This window comes from Castor canadensis, chromosome 15, assembly GCF_047511655.1.
Source record: "Castor canadensis chromosome 15, mCasCan1.hap1v2, whole genome shotgun sequence".
NCBI lineage: Eukaryota > Metazoa > Chordata > Mammalia > Rodentia > Castoridae > Castor > Castor canadensis.
In genome coordinates, this window is record NC_133400.1 from 70,631,773 (window position 1) to 70,653,053 (window position 21,281).

Here is a 21,281-nt window from a genome sequence, read left to right on the forward strand (position 1 = left end):
ATCATGTTTTATGTGGTGGGAGTATTCACGTGTGTGTGCATATGTGTGCATTTGTGTGTGCCTATAGTTATTTATCAGCCATAAGCTGTTAACAAAATCTCACACAAAATATTTCTGTACTCTCATGAATTATTATTTATGTAGGTTTAATAGCTAATTCATTTTACTGCATTTTTTGGATAAATTAGATTTTTTAAAAGTAGGCTAGTTGCCCTATATTCCCAAATACGATATAAGGAAAAGTTAAGTACCCTGATTTTAGTGTAGGAAGTAAAGTTTCTCTGATTTTTAATGAATTCTTGGACAACCCCATGGCCATGCTCCAAAAATGTCCTGCTGGAGTGGAGGATTACCATACATGGGTCATTACACTTCAAAGCTTTAAGCCTCAGAATGAGCATTAAATTAAAATTCCCTGCACCTAGTAGGCAGAACATTGTGACACTCAAAAGATGTGAAAGTGCTAAATGAATTCTGAGCAATAATATTATCAGCACTGCATATTTATTGAGTTCAACAGGGTGCTAAGTACTGTACAGACAGAGAATACAAGCAGTCTACACAGAGGAAGCAACAGCAAGTCTAATAGAGGTCTCCCATTCTTCGGCTTTAGGAACTGACACCATAACTAGACGCGTTAGCAACAGTCTCTTTTCAGAAGTATCCTCTAGGTTCTCTGTGCCTTTGTTTGATCTGAAAGTGGCCGATTTTCTACAGTTACCATGTAAGAATGTGGCCAAGTCTCCCAATTTCAAAATTACCATAAGAACGTTGCAGGCATTAAAGTGAAGAACATCCCCTTGTAACTGAAAATCGCAGATGGCGTCTTCTGGGAAATCTCAAATAAATCAGTTGTAAAATATGATATATATTTATGGTTTTTATTCAGCTAGGAGAACTATGAATTTTCAAAATTAATACTATTGGTCTTTGTAGCTAGCCTTCAATTTTTGGAAAAAATGTATACATTTGAATCCCCAAAGAATTTAAACCATTTAGTCTTGAAGTGCAACTGTTTAAAGCATGAAGCAAATTTCCAATTTTTAAACAAATCTAGGCACAACAATGAAAAAAAGTTAAAGTACAGTGTATCTGATATGTTTGTGTAAGGACCAATATGCATGTGGATGAGCACAAAGAAACTTGCATACATGGTAATGAATTGAGTTTCAGATTCCTGACTTTATTTAAATGCCAGCCCATCACAGGTAAAAAAAAAAAAAATAAGCACTTTAGAGAAAATGGGTTATAAACTGTCATTGTTGAGTTTAGTGTTCTGACAACTTTGAAAGTAACTACAATGTAATCTCCCAAGTTGGTAGCTAAAATAATGGAATGTCTGGATGACGCTGAAATGTATGACAATCAAACAGAGAACAGAAAAGCATTGGGAATGATGCTTTTCCTTTTGCTTTAATTCTTTGTGGTTTTGAACTCTTTCTAAGTCTTGGTTGTGGCAGTCAAGGGCAGCTCCATTCTCAAAGACTCACCTATCGTTCCTAAGATCTCACATCCATCTTTGGGCCTCCTTATCAATCCCAGCAGCTGTACTTTCCCCCGGCTTGTCTTTTCATCTGCTGTGTCACACCTTATGCCTGAAACCTGTGTGAAGAGGTAGGCAGTGTGCGAGGTCTGATGTAAATGGGTCACAGTGGCAATTTCAACCTCGAACTCTGGCACTGGCCTTTGGAAATGTTGGTATCTCAAGGTAACACCATTTATTAAACAACTCCAGAGCAATGCGTTCTGTCCTTCTGGGGGCAAGTGACTTATCATGGATGACATATAAAGCTGAACTGCCAGAGGTCCAGCTACATTTATCTGGCCAACTAGCAATCTCATAGCTGGCACTCCTTTCTCCAGTTTCTGAACTGGCCTTGTCAGTTGCCAGGTGTCTGAAATTTTATATTTATGTCTTCAGAAATATGTGGCACAGGACTAAATAGTTAAAGCTCTTCCCAGAGAAGAACTAATCACAAAGTTGTTTCCATTAGTTTTCTCCTTCCTCTGCTTAAACACAGTGAAGTGGAGCAGGATGGAATACTTTTCAATTCAATTCATCCAATACTTACTTAATGTCTAATAAGTTTAAACTCAATACCAGGAAGGAAACAAAAACAGTCTTTAAGGACCTTGTTGTAATCTATGGTTTCACAACAGACCCAGAATCATAAATTATATATTTCTTTACTTTTTTACCCTCATAAAGGGCTACTTCATAGAAACGTATATTTTTCTTGCCCTCCCTCACTGAAAACTGCATCTCTGTGCTGTATGAACTTGAAGCTTCCTTGAGGTCACAAAGCATCCCTTGGCACGTACACTGGAGGCTTCCAGAGCCTGTTTCAGGCAACAGCTCGAGTTGGCACTTTGGGAACTGTTTGTGGGGCTGCTCTTCTTCCTACTGTCTGTTTGCATCATCTCATGGGATTTTCTCTTAAACACAGGAAGCCATTTGTGCCCCTCAAAGACATGTCAAGCCTCGGCTACAGTTCAGATCCTTTCTTCCTCCACTAGTTTGTCACCACTAGAGCATGCAGGCAGCTATGCCAAGTGTGAATGTTACTTGCATGCCCACATTTGGAAATGTTTACCCAGATCTTTAATTTTAGATTTAAATAGTCCATCGTCCAAAATAGATGGTTGTTAAAGTTATATCGAATTCTGGAATTCTGTAGTTTCATAGGATTTATTTGTACCTTTGCTAAAATATACTTACACTATATCATTTTGCCTTCAGTGGGAAAATGTTATAAGGAAGAATATTAATGTACACTGGATGAGAGGGAAGGTGTTTATATTTGGGTAAACTGCTCAAATGTTTAAAGCTACATATTTGGGTATCTGATAAAATTTTCTCAATAGCATGAGCTAATATCCAGTAGTCTTTTTTTCTAAATGCTTTAGAAATATTTATGTAAAAATGTTCTTATGTGTATCTTTTTTCCTTCAGTAACTGAATGCTGTAAGGTAGGGTAGTATATAAACTGCCCCAGGGAAGGTTTTCTGCTCACATTTGTGTGAAGTCTGGACAAGTGACAGACATGATGTGCTAAATTACATTAGATTAAGTCCAGGGTCTTTCTTTGAACTGATCCACAGGCAGAAGGGAGAATAAATAAAAGCACTAACCTGATATTGTAGAAATACAAATAGAGTGTCTGGGGACGCAGAGCTGGGCTATATCCATGCAGTCCTCTAGAAAAAGTGATGGATGGAACCTTACTTAAGGTCATTATAAACCCTACCATAGACTGCTGTTTAATGAGAGCCCATGGGAAAAAAACCATATTGAATGTAAATTTATTAATATAAAAATATCCACAATAAATTGATAAATGAAAAAAATCATAAAATAATATGTACACTATTATTATAATCCTCTGAAAATTTTATGCAGGATTATAAGCAATCCTGTGCATAAGGAGATAAAATGCAAAAAAGATCATATATCAAAATGTAAGAAATGACCATCATTGGTTGGGGAAGTTATGGGTGTTACTAAATTTGTTTATCTTTATGTCTTTTTCTCTCCATCTCTGTCTGCCTCTTTTTTTTTTTTACAATAGATATTTATTACATATTATGTATTTCTTATACACCATAGTTATATGTTTGTAATTTCTCTCTGATTAGTAATAATTGCATTCCTTGAAATCTTACCATAGGCACCATGAAATTTCTAAAAGAAGAGTTTTGGATCAGACTCTAATTTTCTCCCTTTCACTGAGGCTTTAAGGCATCAGAAATTGAGTTCACTCTTCCTTAAATGTTGACGTCCTTGTGGAGTGACACGAACTTGTAAATGATTTGCTCCTGGAAGCATCATTTTTGAAGATGGAAAATGGCTTTGTGTATGTATTGAAGCACACATCCTGGGTCTATCATGGCCTTGCATGGGGAGATTTGTAATTCTTCATCCACACTCTGGCTACTGTTGATAGAGACAGAACAACATCTTCTGTTGTAAAAACACTGAACTAGAAAAACTTGTCATGTTCTTTCTTGAAACCAAATGACAGAAATTCCTGCATGCCAGAAAAGTCTGTCTGGGGCTGTTATCTCTGCTCTAACAAGGCTAGCATGTGGCTTTGAATTTAATACAGTCTTTCTGACCTTTACCTAAACAGAGAAAGTCCTTAGGTCTTCAGATGGTAATCATGGAACATGTAAAAGTGAGATACCATTAAACTTATTCTCAGTGACAAGGAGGCTGTCCTAGCGGATGAAGAAAAAATTCAGCCATTTGGTATCCTAGTGAGTCGAAAGTTGATTTCGTGATATTCAGTTTAAAAACCACACAAAAAGGAATGATGTCCCTCTCTATTTATAGAAAGTCAGGAGACATTCTAGGTTGGTCAGAAGCCCTCTGCTCTGTAGGTTCTGGTTACCCAGTCTAAAGTGCTAATGTCTTTTTAAAGCTTCTTAAAGGACTACTGATAAGACATCATACATTAAAAAAATTGACCTTTTTCTATTTTATTTGAAAGCACTCACCCAAAAGTGGATTCCTTCTCACTAAAGTATTAGACAGCGCTTAGCCCATGTATAATTTTGATTTTTCAGCATCTTGGAGTATATAGTGGTATGCCAGGAATTATAACAGGGAACCTCATGGAAAATGTAAGATGTTCATTCTTAATTGTATATTTATTACCTGGTGAGGATGATAGACAGGTCGGTAAGTGTGACTTAGGAACTGCTTTTAGGCTCCAAACACGAGCTAGGTTGACTGTACAGACTAAGATGCAATTGGAAGAAGTCCTTCCCCATTTTGCTTGTCAGCTGGCACTCCAGGCCCCTGTGACCCTCTGGCCCAGACCTTTCCCAACTTGCTCTGCCTTCTTTCCATGGATCCCCAGGTAGTACAGACATCTGCATGCTGCATGGATTATCTGGCTATGGATTACCTGGAGCCCTAAATCTTCTGTCAGTCAATAGTCATTGAGTTCCTGTCATGTCCTTGGTACTATTCTATGACCTCACAGTACGAAGAAGTGTACTCTTCAGCTCTAGCCCCCTCTTACTGGTGACCTCTGAAGTAGGGCCAGGAAAGGACAGAATGGAAAGTCTTCACAGAGCTTATTCACAGGTATCCTGCAGTTGGCTAGCATTGCTGAGGATGACCTCAAGGGGAGGTGGCACTGGAACCTATTAAGGGCAATGATCTTTAAGTAATGGCATCCATTGTTGGATATTAACCATGCTGTTTTACTGCTGGAACACCCACATCCAGTTTGTTATTTCACACAGTTGAGGTTTTGATGTCTAAATAAAACAAAAAAATTCCCTGTAGGCATTGAATATTAAACACATTTTCTACACTAATAAATAACAATTTTAGGACTGAAGGGGTTATGATTCTGGGAGAAGCTCAAGGGTTCATAGCAAGAATGGATAAACCTAGACATGTCTGTCCTGAGGAAATTAGCTCTCTGTCCCTTCCTGGTCTCAAGATTAATTTACTGAGCCCCTGGATTCTCAGGAATGCTAGCACTCTGTCATTTGAGGTTGGATGCTTTAGGTTCCAGCTCAGATTCTGGCTCAGAAAGGCAACAGGAAGCAGCCTCTTCAGAGCCACTCCAGGCCCTGGTTGGCTCATTAGCCTATCCTAGGAGAATGAGCTGCTCCAACTGGCATGGTTACTGTCCACGTCCAGATGTGGACAGACATAATCAGTAGCTGGTCAGCCTCTGAAACTTTGGGCTCCTCTTCAGAAAAAGGGGGAAAAAAACTGATACCCTTTTGAGTACATACCACACTCCAGAAACTTCTCTGGACACATTCCAGATACTATCTTATTAAACTACCTTGAGCATATTTAAAAAGTATGAGTCAAATATCAACCCACTGCATAATATGACTCCCCAAAGGCTTTAAATTCTGATGTAAGAAGATTGTTCAGGAATCACAAGGTAAAAATTTATGCTTCTATTCATAATAGCTAACACATATTAAGCAGTTAATATGTGTATCATACATGCAACATGCCAATCCTAATAAAATCCTATAGAGGAGAATTTATTGCTGTCTCAATTTTATAGGTGAGGCCTACATTAAATACTGTGGCTCAGGTTCACACAGCCAGTGACAATATATGTCAAGATTAGTTCGATATAAACTTTGAAGGACTGCTACAATTAGGACATTATTTTATAAAAGATGCTGTATTTTTCAGAAAGTTGGATTCAGTAGTCATGTAAAATATAAACAGTGTTGCACTCAAATTTGTTGCAGGTTTCCTTAATTTTGGAGGGACTGGGGTCATTTGCCTTGACTCTGACATCTAAGACTCTCCTGACTTATTTTTCCTTCAGTGTTCTGTGTCCTAGAATAGACAAACACCTCAGCGTTTCACTAAACCACTTTTGCTACAAATTGATTTGCCACAAAAACAAGTCATTTGAAAGGTCCCTTAAACAACAGCTCATCTGAACGAAGCTCTGTGTTGCAGGCAGGAAGCAAGCTGGAGTAGATTTCCCTATTGTTAACACAAGCACTTGAATTGACAGTCATGTCCTAAACATGCTGCCATGACATCTTTTTTATTTTTCCCACAGTCAGATTTGAAGTGTTCAGCTGGGTCATCCGCATTTGGTGTTAGGCATGGGCTTTGGTGGTTTCTGAAGGGCCCAAGTGAAATTAGTCTGGACAGATCACTCTGTGGCTAGGAGAGTGTGCAGCACAAAATAAACTAGGAAAGCAACACAAGAGAAGAGAGGGAAGAGACGAAGGAAGCCAAGGACAGAGGGTCAATTTACCATGATTGCGCTGTGGCAGAGAAGCCAGGCTGGGCTGTTGGGATGCGTGATTGGCGAGTGGGAATTCTTATAGTTGTTCAGAACCATGAGGGAGATCTGCACCTCTTCTCTGAGAAAGATAAGCCATTTGGGGTAACAGGTGCCCCCTCCTCTTCCTCATCCCAGGATCCTAACCAATACTTGGGGGATGTCACAGCTGCTTGCCTGGATGACTTAAAGAAAGCAGTCACAAAGCACTATACACCCGGAGACCATTCACAAGTGAAAACAAAGTGGAGCCCTAGCTCCAGCAGCCTATGTGCACAGCTCAGCAAGCTGTGATCTGCCTGAAGCAATTATCTACTTGCACAGCTCTGGGAACAAGGTGCTCAGACACAGCACTTTTCATTTCCAGGCTGAACCACAGTGTGGAAGGACCTCCCAGTCCAAATGAAAGGGGTCAGCTCCTGTTGTTCCATTAATTAGTGCTCAGATTTAAGGGGAAACAAAACAAATGCAGCCTCTCACGAAGAGATAAATTGAAGGTGGTTGTACATGGAATAAAAGGTTTAGTCCAGACAACTGTCCTCATGTAGGTGTTTGCCTACCGTTTCTTAACATGGAGGCTCACCAGGGGGACAAACAGGCAAAGTTAACCAGTAAGGAGCCACTGCCACAGAAAACAGAGCAAACAGGACACCCATGAAACTTTATGAAATGCAATGCCCCGCCCCCTCCGTAAAAATCTTCCCTTCCTGGGCTGGGATAGAAGATGGGGTATGAAGACGGTGCTCAGCTAAATTACTTCATTGTGAGAGGATTACAAATTATGAGGCAGATAGAAAAGCAATCTTCCTATCAAATGTTGCAAAACAGGGACTTGTTCACTTACAATGTTTAAAAAATGGACAATCAACATTTGATTTAGGGAGATTTGGCATGTTAATCTGGTTTCATTTTGCTTTCTTGTGTTTTAAATGAGACTTCTAGTGACAGGGGGCTGGCCTGCCGCATGCTTGCCACCAGCTGAGCCTCTTTAGAAGGGCAGGGCAGTCCCTCCACATCCTCCCCTCCCTGCCACCTGCACGTGGTCTGCTCCTGGGAATTACTCGCCCAGTTCTGTGAGCATCTTGCACCCTGCTTTGAATGTACGTACTCTGATCATTAGTATTTGCTTTGCAAAGTTTGTTTGCATGGGTCTGATTCAGTATTTACTCTTCGGTTGACTGGGAAATTAAGTACATCTGCAATTCACTCTGCTGACTTCTCAAAAAGGATTGCGTTTTTCTTTTTTCTTTTTTTTTTCTTTTTTGTTGGCACTGGGGTTTGAACTTAGGGTCTCATGCTTGCTGGGCAGGTGCTCTACCACTTGAACTACTCTCCCAGTCCTTTTGCTTTAGTTATTTTTCACAGAGGGCTTCACTCTTTTTCCCAGTGGGGTCCTCAGACCACAATCTTCCTACCTCTGCCTCTCTACTAGATAGGGCCACAGGCATGCCCCCCATGTCCAGCTCGTTTATGAGATGGGGTCTCGCTACCAGTCTGGCCTCAGACCACTACCTCTATCTCCAAACTACCTGGGATTACAAGTGTGTACCACCATGCTCAGCCCATTTTTAATATTCACTTAATAGCATTTTTACCTTGATTTGGAATGTCAAAAGCTACCCCTGACTGGCCTAGTGATACCTTTTGGGGGCATTGAGACTTAATAATGACATTGGTTTAGGAAAATCTACTGCTGGGGAGGGCTTTGATCTTGGGCAAGAATAATTTCTGCAGGGAAAGGCCACAATTTCTAGAAAGGTAGGCTGGAACTGCTCGCTGAGAAGAGTGGGTGAGGGATACCCTTGAGAAGGGACAGTCTTGAGGATAGGAAAGAGCTAGGACCCAACATGTGCTATGAGAGAACCTTACATGGCTAATTTTAACTTGGGAATGGATACTTGTCCCTTGGTGTCTGTAGCTCTGAGCATGGGAATCGTTGCTTTCTCTGGAATCTTTATGCTCCTGCCCAGTCTCAGCTTCGTACATTTTATTCACATAGCCTAGGTGGTCCTGTGAGGAGGGGCATGGATGGGTCAGCAAAGTCTGGTTGGTTGCCCAAGTGCCTTAAAGTGCAGAAATTTATTTCTTACAGTTCTGGAGCCTAATAGTCTAGGATCAAGGTGTGGATGAGTTTGGTTTCTTGTGAGGCCTCTCACCTTGTCTGGTAGAGGGCTGTCTTTTCCCTGAGCCTGTATGTGATCTTATCTCTGCACATGTCTATGTCTAATTTTCCTGTTTTAAGGACATCAGTCATATTGGATTAAGGCCCACCTAATGACTTCATTGTAATTTAATGATCTCTTTTAAGACCCTATCTCCAAATACATCATAGTCTGAGGTACTAAAGGGCAGGACCTCAACACAGGATTTGGGGAGACATGGTTCTGCCCATAGCACCTTCTCTGCAGTCACTCTCTGCTGGAGTCTGAGTTAGCACCTGTAATGTGGGTACAGCACCCTTTCAAGTGACTGTGTCCTGGAGTCAGGCAGTGCCCAGCAGCACAGCGAGCCCTTTTCAGAGCTAAGGGAGGCAGTGAAGGGCAGGGGAGCAGCTGAGGTGTGGTGGGCAAAAAACCAAAGAATACAAGAGAAACCTCCTATTTCAGACAATCCTTGAGAGCGTGGACCGACCTGAAACTTGAGTTAATCCACAATTACAAATTGAGAGCAGGATTGCCACATTCAATGTGTTGATGGACATTTAGGACTAATACCTGTTTTAAAAAGAGAAGAAGACCTACAGCAGACACTACTAGGAATTTCTTGTCATTTGGTTCTCTCTCCTCTTTTCCAGGACTGTGTCTGGATCTATATAATGGGAGAGAAGCTTTACTCTTTATGAATGGAAAATAGCCCTTTGATGCCAAGATAGCAACTAACCAACATAACTCCCTCCATGGCCCACATTTAGTACTCTAGTAGACCTCAATGTGAATGTCAAAGAAAAAAATCACCTAGCAGGAAAAACAGAGTAACTCCAGTAAGAGAGCAATGGGCCTGGCCCAAAGCCAGGCCTGGAAAAGGCACTTGATACAGCTTTTGAGAAGGGAAGAGCAAACAGTGGAATTCCATTCACTTTGTTGAGGTTGATACAATAAGAATGTGAAAAATAAGGCTCAAAAAGGGGTGGTTGTGGAAATAGAGAATGGAAGGGAGGTCAGCAGCCATATCCCAAGGCACTTATTGGGCATAAATGTGCCTGGTGTTCTCCTGGGAGCTCATGACCAGCTATCCTGAGGTTGATGCCTGCCACACTCAGCTGTTTCACACATGAACTCTCCAGCTCCCTTTTGTTTTTTTTGAAGCATAGTGATACATGCAGAGAATTTTAGTGTGGCCAAAGGAGGAGCCTACTGACACAAACTTCCATTGCTCTTGTAGTTAAATTGTGAAAATATAGACTGCTTAACCAGTTGCAGTAGGACTGAAATTCTCCACCAGAAATCATCATTTCAAAAGCAGATACTTACCAAAGCATAAAGCAGCTAAGGAGGTGCATTTACTGAATAAATGAATTTGCATTCTAAAGCAAGAGGAAATGTTAGAAAACTTACTGGAGAGCAGTGTATTTCCTTCAGAAAATAAAACTATGAAAAGGGAAGAGCTTTCAAACAGGAGATAAAAACAGTCACATGAGTTGCATCTTACAGAGGATGATAGATGAATTTGTTAAAAGGACAGACATTAAATAATATACATGCCTATAAATTTAGTGTATTCCTCTGTAATTTTTTTATATTTATAGCAATTTCACTATAAGAATCTCACCACATTCTCTGGATTACTTTCAGTTACACACAGATACACACAAACACACACACACACATATGTAGGATAATTTCTCATCCTGTCTTATACTGGGTACTGGGCCTTGCCATCTCTTTGATTTGCAAATAAAATTCTCTGTTCTCTGTGAGAGACTTTTATCAGGACCATCCTGCTCTGAACAGAGAATCATTTCAATATCAAAAGAGAAACAAAGTAATACCCTTTCAGCAAGCAAGATAAAGATTCACACATAATTAAGCCAGGACTATAGGGTAATTTAAGTAGATATATCTTTTAAGAATAATCAAACTGCTACAAGCTATTCAAACTACTGGAACCAGTACAGAACAAGAAAGAGAATGGAAGCCTTCACACTATGTATATTGAGAGTCCATTTCTCAGATGCTAAATTAGCTTCTCCGAACATAGAGGCCAGTAAGCCCCACCATGCTGAACCCAGCCCCACTGTTCATTGAATAGCACTTCCTGAACAGGTAGCAGCTGGGCACTTTTCAGGTATCATTTCATCTAACCTTTATAGTAGTTCCAAGGTAAGAAGAATTGTTACGCCAGTTTACAAGTGAAGATGAGAGAGGTTCAGCTAACTTGAGTTCTGTGAGCACATCAAAATATAATCTCAAGCATGCCTGAATATAACATTCAAGTTTCCCAATACCATCTTCATAAATCAACTTTTATGCCTATGGGGAGCTTAAACATCCCCTAGGTGAGAAAGCAATCTATGCAAGTGATCATATTATAATAAAGAACATTTATCCCTGTTTCATGGGGTCTCCTCTGTTAGTGAAGTAATCAGGCTAAAGGCACAACCACTGAGCTAAAATGTTAATCCTTTATTTAGTTTATGTGTCCATTATCATCTCTCTGCACCTACATGCTAGACTCAACTTTCTACTCTCTACAATATAGGACTTTGAGTAAGTGAGCTAAAAGCTCTTAGGTATTTTGCATTTTATGGTTGGTGAGAAGATCACAGTAATATTTTCACATATCAGACTTCCAAACCAGACAAGAGTTTGCACTTCAAATTCAAGCTGGGATCATGAGTCTGCGTACAGTTCCTTGCTGCTCTTTTTGTTCTAGATTCTGGTCATGACACCCCCTCCTGTGGTAGCCACAAATTTAAGATGATTGTTCTACAGACTCACAAGCTGTTATGTCCTATTTGCTGTAAATCTAAATATCTTAAACCAGTGTATGGACATATTGCCAGCAGTGGACAATGAGAGTGCCTTCTATCATGGTGATAGCAACATACAATAAATCATTAATGTCCTCCTGGTCACCCTTCTGGATGTGTACCTGCAGGTCAGCTTCTAAATGGGTCCTTTCAAGAAGAGTCAATTTTATTTTATTGGAAAGAAGAAATATGAAATAGAGCCAGGAAGTTAATCTGAGGATAAGAGGAAAATAAGGTTATCTTGGCAATTAGAGACTCTCCAGGAGGTTAATTACCCACTCCAACCCTCACAACTAACAAAGTATCAGCAGTTACAAAACTTGTGTACAATAGAGAATGCTATTCTTTACTCTTAGAAATATTATTTTATTACTCACTTTCAGGGCTAACTTAACCAAAACTCCTTCCATAATCCATTTGGAAATAAAAAAATGAATGTGTTGAGACTCTCACAACAATATTATATATAACAAAGTCAACATTGCCAAGAAATGTATGATTTAAAGAGTGACAGCAAGAGAGTGAGTGAGTGAGAGAGAAAGATTGAGAGAGAGAAACTGAGAAAGAAAGAGACAGTCTGAGATTCAGCTGAGTTTTGAAAGTCTTAGTGTAGCAGGGAGGAAGATCAGAAGAGAAATGACAGGCTATGTTCTGATAATGTGGCAGGGGGAAGGGATGGCAAAGCAGAGAGATAAAACTTAAAAAATTAAAACATGAAGAAGGTTACATAGCACTGGGGGAACAAATATCTAATAAAGTCACACACAGCCATATGTGGGTTGAACTTTGCTTTTTGCTTCTGTATCCTGCTTTATGTAAAGTAAGCCTCCTTTGTCCTTGGGGCTCAGCCTTTGGACACGAATCCGTTGAGTCTGTGCTGGCACAATAAAACATTGCTTCCTCCTAAACTGCCTCAGTGTCTCGTATCTCAGCTTGAGATTCCCACAACATTTCTTGGGGGATTGTCCAGAATTTCAGAGATGGTCATTTGTCACTTCCCTTGTCACCAGGGTGCATCACCCTGACCATGGGGAGAAGATCCCACCAGGTGCCAATGGACAGTTGGATACAGAGGAGGGACTCATCATCCCAGCGAGTTGGGGCAAAGACCTTGGATATACAAGAAATCCTCCGGTGAGGCACAGGAACCAATGAGGGGAGGGAAGCACTGCTTGTCAGACTGGTAAGAAACTGGGTTCAAATTCAGGCCTGTCTCAGGAGGCAGAAGGGGAGACTGATCACCTCCCAGAGACCACTAGTAACCACCTTTTGGGGTGAAGCCATGTCTCTCAGGTTCAGGAAACAGGGCAAAAATGTGTAAGACACCTCTGAGAGTTAATGGGGAGTTGAGCTTTACCCAGGAAATAGCCATAACTGAGGTTAAGGGATGGATAACAAAAAATTCAGTTCCAAAGAGGGAGGCTCACAAGAGAACAGATTCATCATCCACCACTCCACCGGATAGACCTCTGAGTATAATTTAAAAGTTTTTTCTTTTTTTGAGGGTGTACTCTAATTGTGTGTGTGTGTCTATGTGAATTTGTTTAAAGCACTGGGCAAAATTTAATTTACTCCTGAAATTCCAGCTCATCTTATGCATGCTAAAGTTGACAGTTTTTCCTGGCATGTTTAATTTATAAAACTTTTACATGTGTGTGTGTGTGTGTGTGTGTGTGTGTGTGTATGCATCTTCAAAATGGTTCTTAAACTGTTGTTATAAGGTTAATGTGATATTCAAGGTAAAAAAGGGGTATTTGTTTTAAAGATCTCTATTACAATAAGGGCAAAATAGTTTCTGCGGGGTATTGAGGGGGCGAGCGGGAGGGGGTGGAGTGGGTGGTAAGGGAGGGGGTGGGGGCAAGGGGGAGAAATGAACCAAGCCTTGTATGCACATATGAATAATAAAAGAAAAATGAAAAAAAAAATAAAGATCTCTATTACAAACTGCTTAATCTTTTTACATATAAATATGTAAACATCTTGAGGATTATTCTAATTATAAAGTAAATATAAAAAAACTATTACTCTGTTCTATTGCTACTTTTAAGAAAACAGGGTTTCAAACTTATTTCAATCAGGTCTCACTAGGATGCAGGCATTCAGGGGTTAACACATTGGCTTAAACCAGAGGAGAAAAAAAAAAAAGGAGGCAGAGCGGGGCACAGCCTGCAACAGGAATCTTAAAATTTGGGTGGTTAAAAATGACCTTAGCCTGTTTCATTCTGTCATAGATAAAATCTGGGATTTAATTCTCTCTTATAATACATGGGTCTATTAACAAATGGGCTTTCTATAAATTGTTTTTACACAAAAAATAATTTTAAGGTTGCTTTTTTTCTGTTTTTTTTCATACAAATGTAAGACTCTAAGTTAAATGGTTTTATAAGTTATTTTCAACAAGTAACATATATATATGATATTAAGGATATGGTTTTTAAAAATAAAAGGTTAAAAAATACTTTTAAATTAAAAAAAGGATAAAGACAAGCTCCCCTAGGGGGTACAAAATAAGTCATCATAAGGGTACAGAGTAAGTTGTCATAAAAAGATGGAGCTTATAAATGCTTATGTAAGTGATTGAGTTGACTAAAATCAAGTTACATTGAAGGTTTTGTAAGGTCAAAATTTAATGTACTGATGTTAAACTAAAACTTAGTTCTCTAAGCACATAACAACAAGACTATCTTAAAAATATATTGTTCTTAATAGCATTTACAAAAGCTGTCTTAAAAAACAATTTTAGTTTTGTCAAGATAACTGTCAGAAATTTTTGGTGCTACAGGTTAATCCACAAATTTATCAAAACAACAAGAGTTTATTAAAACACAGAGAGGCAAGAGGCATCTGAACACAGAAAGTACTGCTACACTGATATGAGGATTGAGACAAATTTATTTATGTACAGCAAAGTAAAAAAAAAAAAAGCAAAGCCAAAGTACACCCTCCAAATAAGACAAAAAAGAAACTAAAAAAAAAAAAAAGCACTACACTGGAGGTCAAGACCTCCAGTTTTATTGGAGTCAACAGAGTGGAGATGTTAGTCCTACTCTTTCCACATGTCAGGCAGAGGGAATTTTTGGCCTGGGATGGACAGATTGGGCCTGTTATTTGTTGACATCTATTAATGTCAACAATCTGGGATGTGATTCCTTATCAACATCTGAGCCATGATTCTTGGCCATTAAGTTTCCTAACTCCACATTTAGTCCCCATAAATATTTACCTGTATTCTCTGGTGATCTTTGTCAGGGTTTTTTAACTACTAAGGTAACCGAGTCATGTTCACTTATGAGTTGGTTTATGTTGGAGTTAACAATGAGGGCAGCCATGTTAGGACTAGATCCCCTCCTCCCCTTGCAAATGGATTACTAGAAACTCCCCACTCAACCCCAAAGACTGACAAAGAGGCAATCATTAACCTTTATCTCCCCGGATGGATGCCAAGGACAGTTGAGCAGACAGTGACCTAACTACAACTTATCTTTCTTGGTTGTCCAACAACAGTATCCCTAGGTGACCTTCCTGGTACTTTTCCACTTTCCCCCTATATCTAGCCCAAGCCTGTGTGTGGTAGTGGGCTCTAGCTCTCTTGCTGGGGTCCCCCTCCACAGGTCTCCTGCCTAAATAATAAACCCTGTGCTGGTGTTTGAGCCACCTCTCTGCCTCTTCCATGCCTCTTATTTTCTAACAGTCTATGTAAAATTTTCTAACAGTCTATGTAAAATTTTCTAGATGACCTCATGGTTAAACAACTGTTCTCTTGGGTGATACTAATGATGCCCTATATGTGTCTGTGAGTGGGCTGTTTGGGTTTACTAAAACTGTGCTCCCCACCCCTCCAACTGATGAAAAAAATCTAAGGTTTTACTTCAAAAACAAGAACTAAATTAATATGTATACATAATCTCATGGAGCTGTGATACTGTTGCTGGTTCCTTATACTAAGTATTTGATTTTCAAGTATATCAAAGACTTCTAAAATACAACATTTAGATAAACACAGCAACAAAAAGTTAGTGGTACTGATATTCTGTTCTGTTAGTTGCTAAATTGTCCATCAAAATTTTAACCATGGCTCTTTTAAGTTTTTGTCATTACAGTTCTGATCCTTCTGGGGCATTTACAATCAAGTCCATAAAAAAATGACTCTAATAATTTCTTATGTGTCAACCAGGTTAGCTTTTTAGACATCTGCTTCTATTGGATTTTGCTATGCATTGTCCTTTTCTAAAAGCCCACTGTCTAAGAGCCACTCCTTCTAAGCCTCTTTGTTGCTTAAATTTGGCCAAAAGGGTCTCATTGGCACTGACTCCCATCTGATCTACTCATTATTTCCTCTCTGACATAGGACAAAACCTACCAAACAAACAAAATCCGGGAAGAACAAATCCTCAGGATAAAAAAAGAAAATGACCAAACAAGAAAGATCTTCAGTCTATGGCCATATCACCCGGAATGCACCCGATCTCATCTGATCTCAGAAGCTAAGCAGGGTCGGGCCTGTTTAGTACTTGGATGGGAAACAGATCTTCAGAAGAGACTGCTCAGAGACAAAAAGGTTGGAAACAAGGGGGGAATGCTATCGAAGTTCAAATGGAGTCTTTTGTGCCAGACCTCTCAAAAATAACCAAGGCCAAAAGGACTAAGAAAATGGTTCTTATATATGTGTGGCTACCTGACATTAAAGCCCTTCCAGACACAAACTCATACTTTTAGATATGGTCTTCTACTTAATGACAAAATGACTATTTTTACTGGCTCTAAACATGTCCTTTGATACTTAAAGATAGTGATTTTAACTTTTTAAAAAGATGAGTTTTCTTGGACATATATACTGATAATATATTGTTGCCATGGTAATTCTACTTAGTTAAAAAATAAAAACAAAAGACACTGTCTGGGTAAAAAAAAAAAGTCCAACCAATAAAACCCCATTAGAGGGGCCCTTTTGTTGTTGTCTATCCCCACTACAGTTAAAGTAACAAAAAATTGCTCCCTGCATCCACCATAGTCAAATAAAGCCAGCCTCTCTCAAGTGGCAGTGTATCCCTGACTCAGCCTCACCATGCAAGATCACCCTCTGGAACACCTGCACCCTTCTTTAGCAGACAACAGGGGACCATGAACAATGGGACAACAACCCTGCTCTAGTCACTCCAAAAGTTGACAAGTCTACATATGGCAGAAGCTCAAACATGGGCCACACCCCTGCTCTCCTCTACATGCTTGGACTCTTACCCTTTGGGTTGGCCCTTGCAAGGTTCCCCCATGTACTATATGGTATAAGAGAGCCACTGTTAGGACCTCCACACAGCCATGCTTTGTATCATGCACCCCCCAACAGGTCAGATGTTACATCAGCTCATATACTCCCAGGTTAGCGAGGTTACTGATAAATGATACTAAAAGTCCCAGATTAAAGAAAACAATACAGGGCTACATTTGTCATGAAAAGTGGGACAATGTGTTTTATCCTAGGAACATATCTGATGTTACCCTGCCTGGTTCCCCTGATACTGCGGTCTATCAGGACCATTATGGAGGCCACTATAAAAAAAATGGCCACGCATGTAATGATGTTATAAAAATACAAACTCCTAGATCAAGATGATGTTCTTTGACCCTAGGTGGGTCTGAGCATCAAAGGGGGAATGATGTAGCAGGAAGGAGGACCAGAAGAGAAACAGATAGGCTGTGTTCTGATAATGAGGCAGGGGAAGGATAGGAAAGCAGAGAAATAAAACTTAAAAAACTAAAACATGAAGAAGTCACATAACACTGGAAAAATGAAATGGACAATGAAGTCACGTGCAGCCACAAGTGGGTTGAGCTTTGCTTTTTGCTTCTGTAACCTGCTTGCAAGGGTGTATAAGGGGAGACTCCTTTGTTCTTGGGGCTCAGCATTTGTACATGAGTCGCCTGAGTCTGTGCCTGCACAATAACACATTACTTCCTGCTAAACTGCCTCAGTGTCCCAAAACCACCTCAGTGTCCTGTATCTCAGTTTGAGATTCCCGCACCATTAGCAGGAGACTCACTAAATGTGAGCACAGTGAGGAGCTGCTAAGGCAGCAGGGTGTGCTTGAGGGCAAATCGGTACCATTCAGATGATAGACCAACAGCCTTTAAAATCTCAACTGAAAACTTTAGAAAGCCAACTTGTTGCTCCTCGGAGTCAGGATGGGATTTGTATCAGACAACTTCCTTCTTAACCTATTGCCTTCCCCTCATCCAGCCCACCATCATTGTGACCCAGATCTCTATGAAACTTCCCTACTGTTCCTAGTGCCCTGCCCCCGATCAATGTTGCCATTACAATGGTAATCACATCCTATCACCCCCATTTATGGCTTTCCATTGCACTCAGGAAGAAATTCGGAATCCTTACCTCAGTCCTCTGTTTGCTTTCCCAATGTGATTTCCTATCATCCCTGACCTTCAGTCTTTGCTCCACCTTGATACTCTTCTACACACTGGCCTTGGTTCTGTTTCTTGAGTAGAATTTTGGGCCTTGTGACACCAAATGTCACCTCCTCAAACAGGCCCTCCTAACCCTACTACTTTCAGGAATATCACGGCACCTTCTTTCAGTGGCCTGAGAAAGCTTTTCTCTGATGTTATTGTTAAGATGAGCAAAAAGAAAGCCATGTTAGGATCAGACCCCCATCCTTGCAGCAGCTTACTGGAAACACCCCACCACCTTCTGGAAGGACCACGCCTAGCCTCTAGCCTCAAGGAAGTGACAAGCTGGCACCTCGCCTGGGGATCTGGAGCTGAGCAACTAATCTACCTAATTTCCACTTACCTCCTTACCTTCACCTAGCAATCATTCACTTCACTCCAGAAAAATTATCCCACCTAGCAAAATTTTCCCTCCAGACCCCTCCCCTATATCTACTCCAAGTCTGTAAGCAGCTGTGGACACCAGCTGTCTTGCTGGGGACCTCCTCCAGAGGGCTTGAAAAACCCTGTGCTGTTTTTTGAGCTATCTCCCGCCTGTCTATTCTGGGCCTCTGTCAGTTTAGCAGTATAACATCCACTCATTTATAATATGCCATCCCCTCCCTCTGCTCACCATGTACTCCCAGTGCGTAAGGCAGTCTCTGGCACACTGGCTGAGCCCAGTGGTTGCTACTTGGAGCTCCAGAAGGAGCTTTTCATTGCTTGGGGCTCCTGTCCTTCCTGGGGGGTAGAGGTGAGGTTGCCTTTTGACAGGGTTTAGTATTATGTCACCATATGATAATAAGTAAAATGGTAATTGCCACTACACTTTTCTGTGCAGCATTAGTGCCAGATACTGGATGGAACATTTTCCAGGTACTTTCAATCTTGCAGCAGCACTGTGAATGAAGTTTGCCCATGTTACCCTGCCTCCTTATGCAGAGCATCAGGTAATGAGAAGCTATGTTCTAGATACCCGGCTGTTAGTCAGCATTTATTTAAGTCTATAAAGAATGTGAAACCATTGAGGATTCTTTGAGGGAAGTCAATTCAAATGCCTAGAAAACACTCTTGCTCTATTCCCTAGCATAGTTTCATTCTGCAAGAATCCCAGTGTACCCCCTCCCCCAGGACACCACCTTTTGAGGACAACACAGTAAGCAATCTCAGCCAGATCCCCAGTTAATGAGACTCTCCCCTTTCTTCCTGCTGGGTGGCAATAAGTTCAACTATCCAAGAACACAGCCTCTGCAAGTGTCTGCTCTGGAAAGGAACGAAGCACATACATATAACATGAGGTGCTCTTATTCTGGCAAATGTACTAAAATTCTGGACCAGGTGAGTACTACAGTCCATTAATAGGATTTTGAAAAAGAATTATGATAATTATTTTCTGGCAGCCTGGAGTCTTTTATCTTTCTGAGATGATACCGATGTTTTAAAAGGATTATCCCAATGCTGCGTGATAATAATAGCCTTCTATTATGCGCAATACTTCACGAGTTTCAAAACATACTTTGATATAAAATATAAGGTTTGATCCTAATAGTGCTGCTTTGAGGTTTATGGATTAGTAATTAATTGCCACACTTCACAGGAGGGGAAACTGAGTCTGGGCAATTCAATAGCATTACCCCAAACCTTCAAGCTAATTATGGCAGTGGTTCTAAACCCAAGTGTGTAGACTCCAAGTCCAGTGTTCTTGCAAAACATTGTTACAAGTGAACGGATTTAAAGGAGGACACCAGAGAGATCCTGCCATGAGATTTAAAAGGTCTGTGGATCTTCTGTATGAAAAAAGATCATTTTTAAAGTGTAGACATGTTCTGGACCGTTCACAAAGCCCTATGTTCTGAGCATTGCCATCAGCTCCATGTCACACTGTCACACATAAGTCACCATGCCATACAAACTATCCAGACCTTGAGATTCACAATAAAGATACTTGAAATGTACAGAAAAAATGTTCCACAAAGCTCCTTCCTGTCTATTTTCTCACCCCATTGCCTTCTAGTATTTGTTTCCTCTCTCCAGAAATATTGCTCTTAGAGTTTACACTGCTGCTGTTCCTGTCTTAATGAATTATAGGAGTACAGTTTATGGTTGCACAGTCATCTCAGCTGTGAATCAACCTTCTCTTCCTCACTCCCCCCTGGGAGGGTTGCAGTGTGCTTTACAAATGATGCACCTCGCTTTAGCTGTGACACTATTGATCTTTCTCTTTCTCATCTGGGGTTGTGGCCCACAGGGCTCTGCTCTGGGATGCTCTTCTGGGTTATGTACAAAGGGGACTGAAGTACCCACACCTGTCGGTCTGTAGCAGAAGTAAAGCTGCTTTACAAGCTTTGCTTTCCTCACAGGAGTATAATGACAGGAATGCACCCGAAACTCTGAATTCTGAACTAAGCAGTCCAACAGAGCTGTCTCCATTCTGAAACCCATTGTTCAAATGATCTGTCTCCTTTATGATAAGGGTTAAGAAGCTTGGTGAAAGTTAGTTTCAAGGACACAGACCCCTCTGTGCACTCACCTCCAGAAAATGCTCTGCCTGCTGCTCTCGATCCAGTTTCCTTGAAGTCGTGGTAATATCAGACCTGTGTAGAAATGAGAATATTTGACTTTTAAATATCTGGGCCAAGTAGTTTCCTGAGCATGGGAAACATGTCTAGTTGAAGGAAAAGCAAAAGTGACAGGGAACAGAAACTTTTCAATTCCCCTGACAACCAGAATGGTCTCACATGTTATTCTTGAAGAAAAATAAAATTTATAAAGAAAACCTGAAAACACTGTTTCAGTTCTGCTTACCACAGTCGGTGCTGGCAGTGTCATCTTTGGGGATGTAGGAACTCACTAAAGGACCATTGTTTTCCTGCTAATGAGGCAGTTCAAAGATTCATTTACATATGACTGAGATTCTATGGTAGGAACCTCATTAAAGATTTTAAAGTTCTTGAACAATTAATAGGTTGTTGACACTGATTAAATTCAGGCTATGAAATAGCACTTTTGTATTTAATTTTTATATGCATGTATATATAATTTTTGTTATACTTACCATGAAGGTTATTTCTGTAACTATATGT

General features: G+C 40.3%; 1 protein-coding gene across 14 annotated transcripts in view; it reads right to left on the reverse strand.

The window, feature by feature from the left end:
- Nucleotides 1-21,062, reverse strand: part of LOC141417502 (cAMP-responsive element modulator-like) — a 59,960-nt gene extending 38,898 nt beyond the window's left edge. For 10 of the 14 annotated variants that reach the window (XR_012442125.1, XR_012442127.1, XR_012442130.1 and 7 more), the window contains exon 1: nucleotides 20,729-20,993. The gene's annotated coding sequence lies outside the window, so the exon portion shown is untranslated. The other 4 variants (XR_012442126.1, XM_074056444.1, XR_012442128.1 and 1 more) reach the window with 3 other exon arrangements.
- Nucleotides 21,063-21,281: the final 219 nt, after the last annotated feature.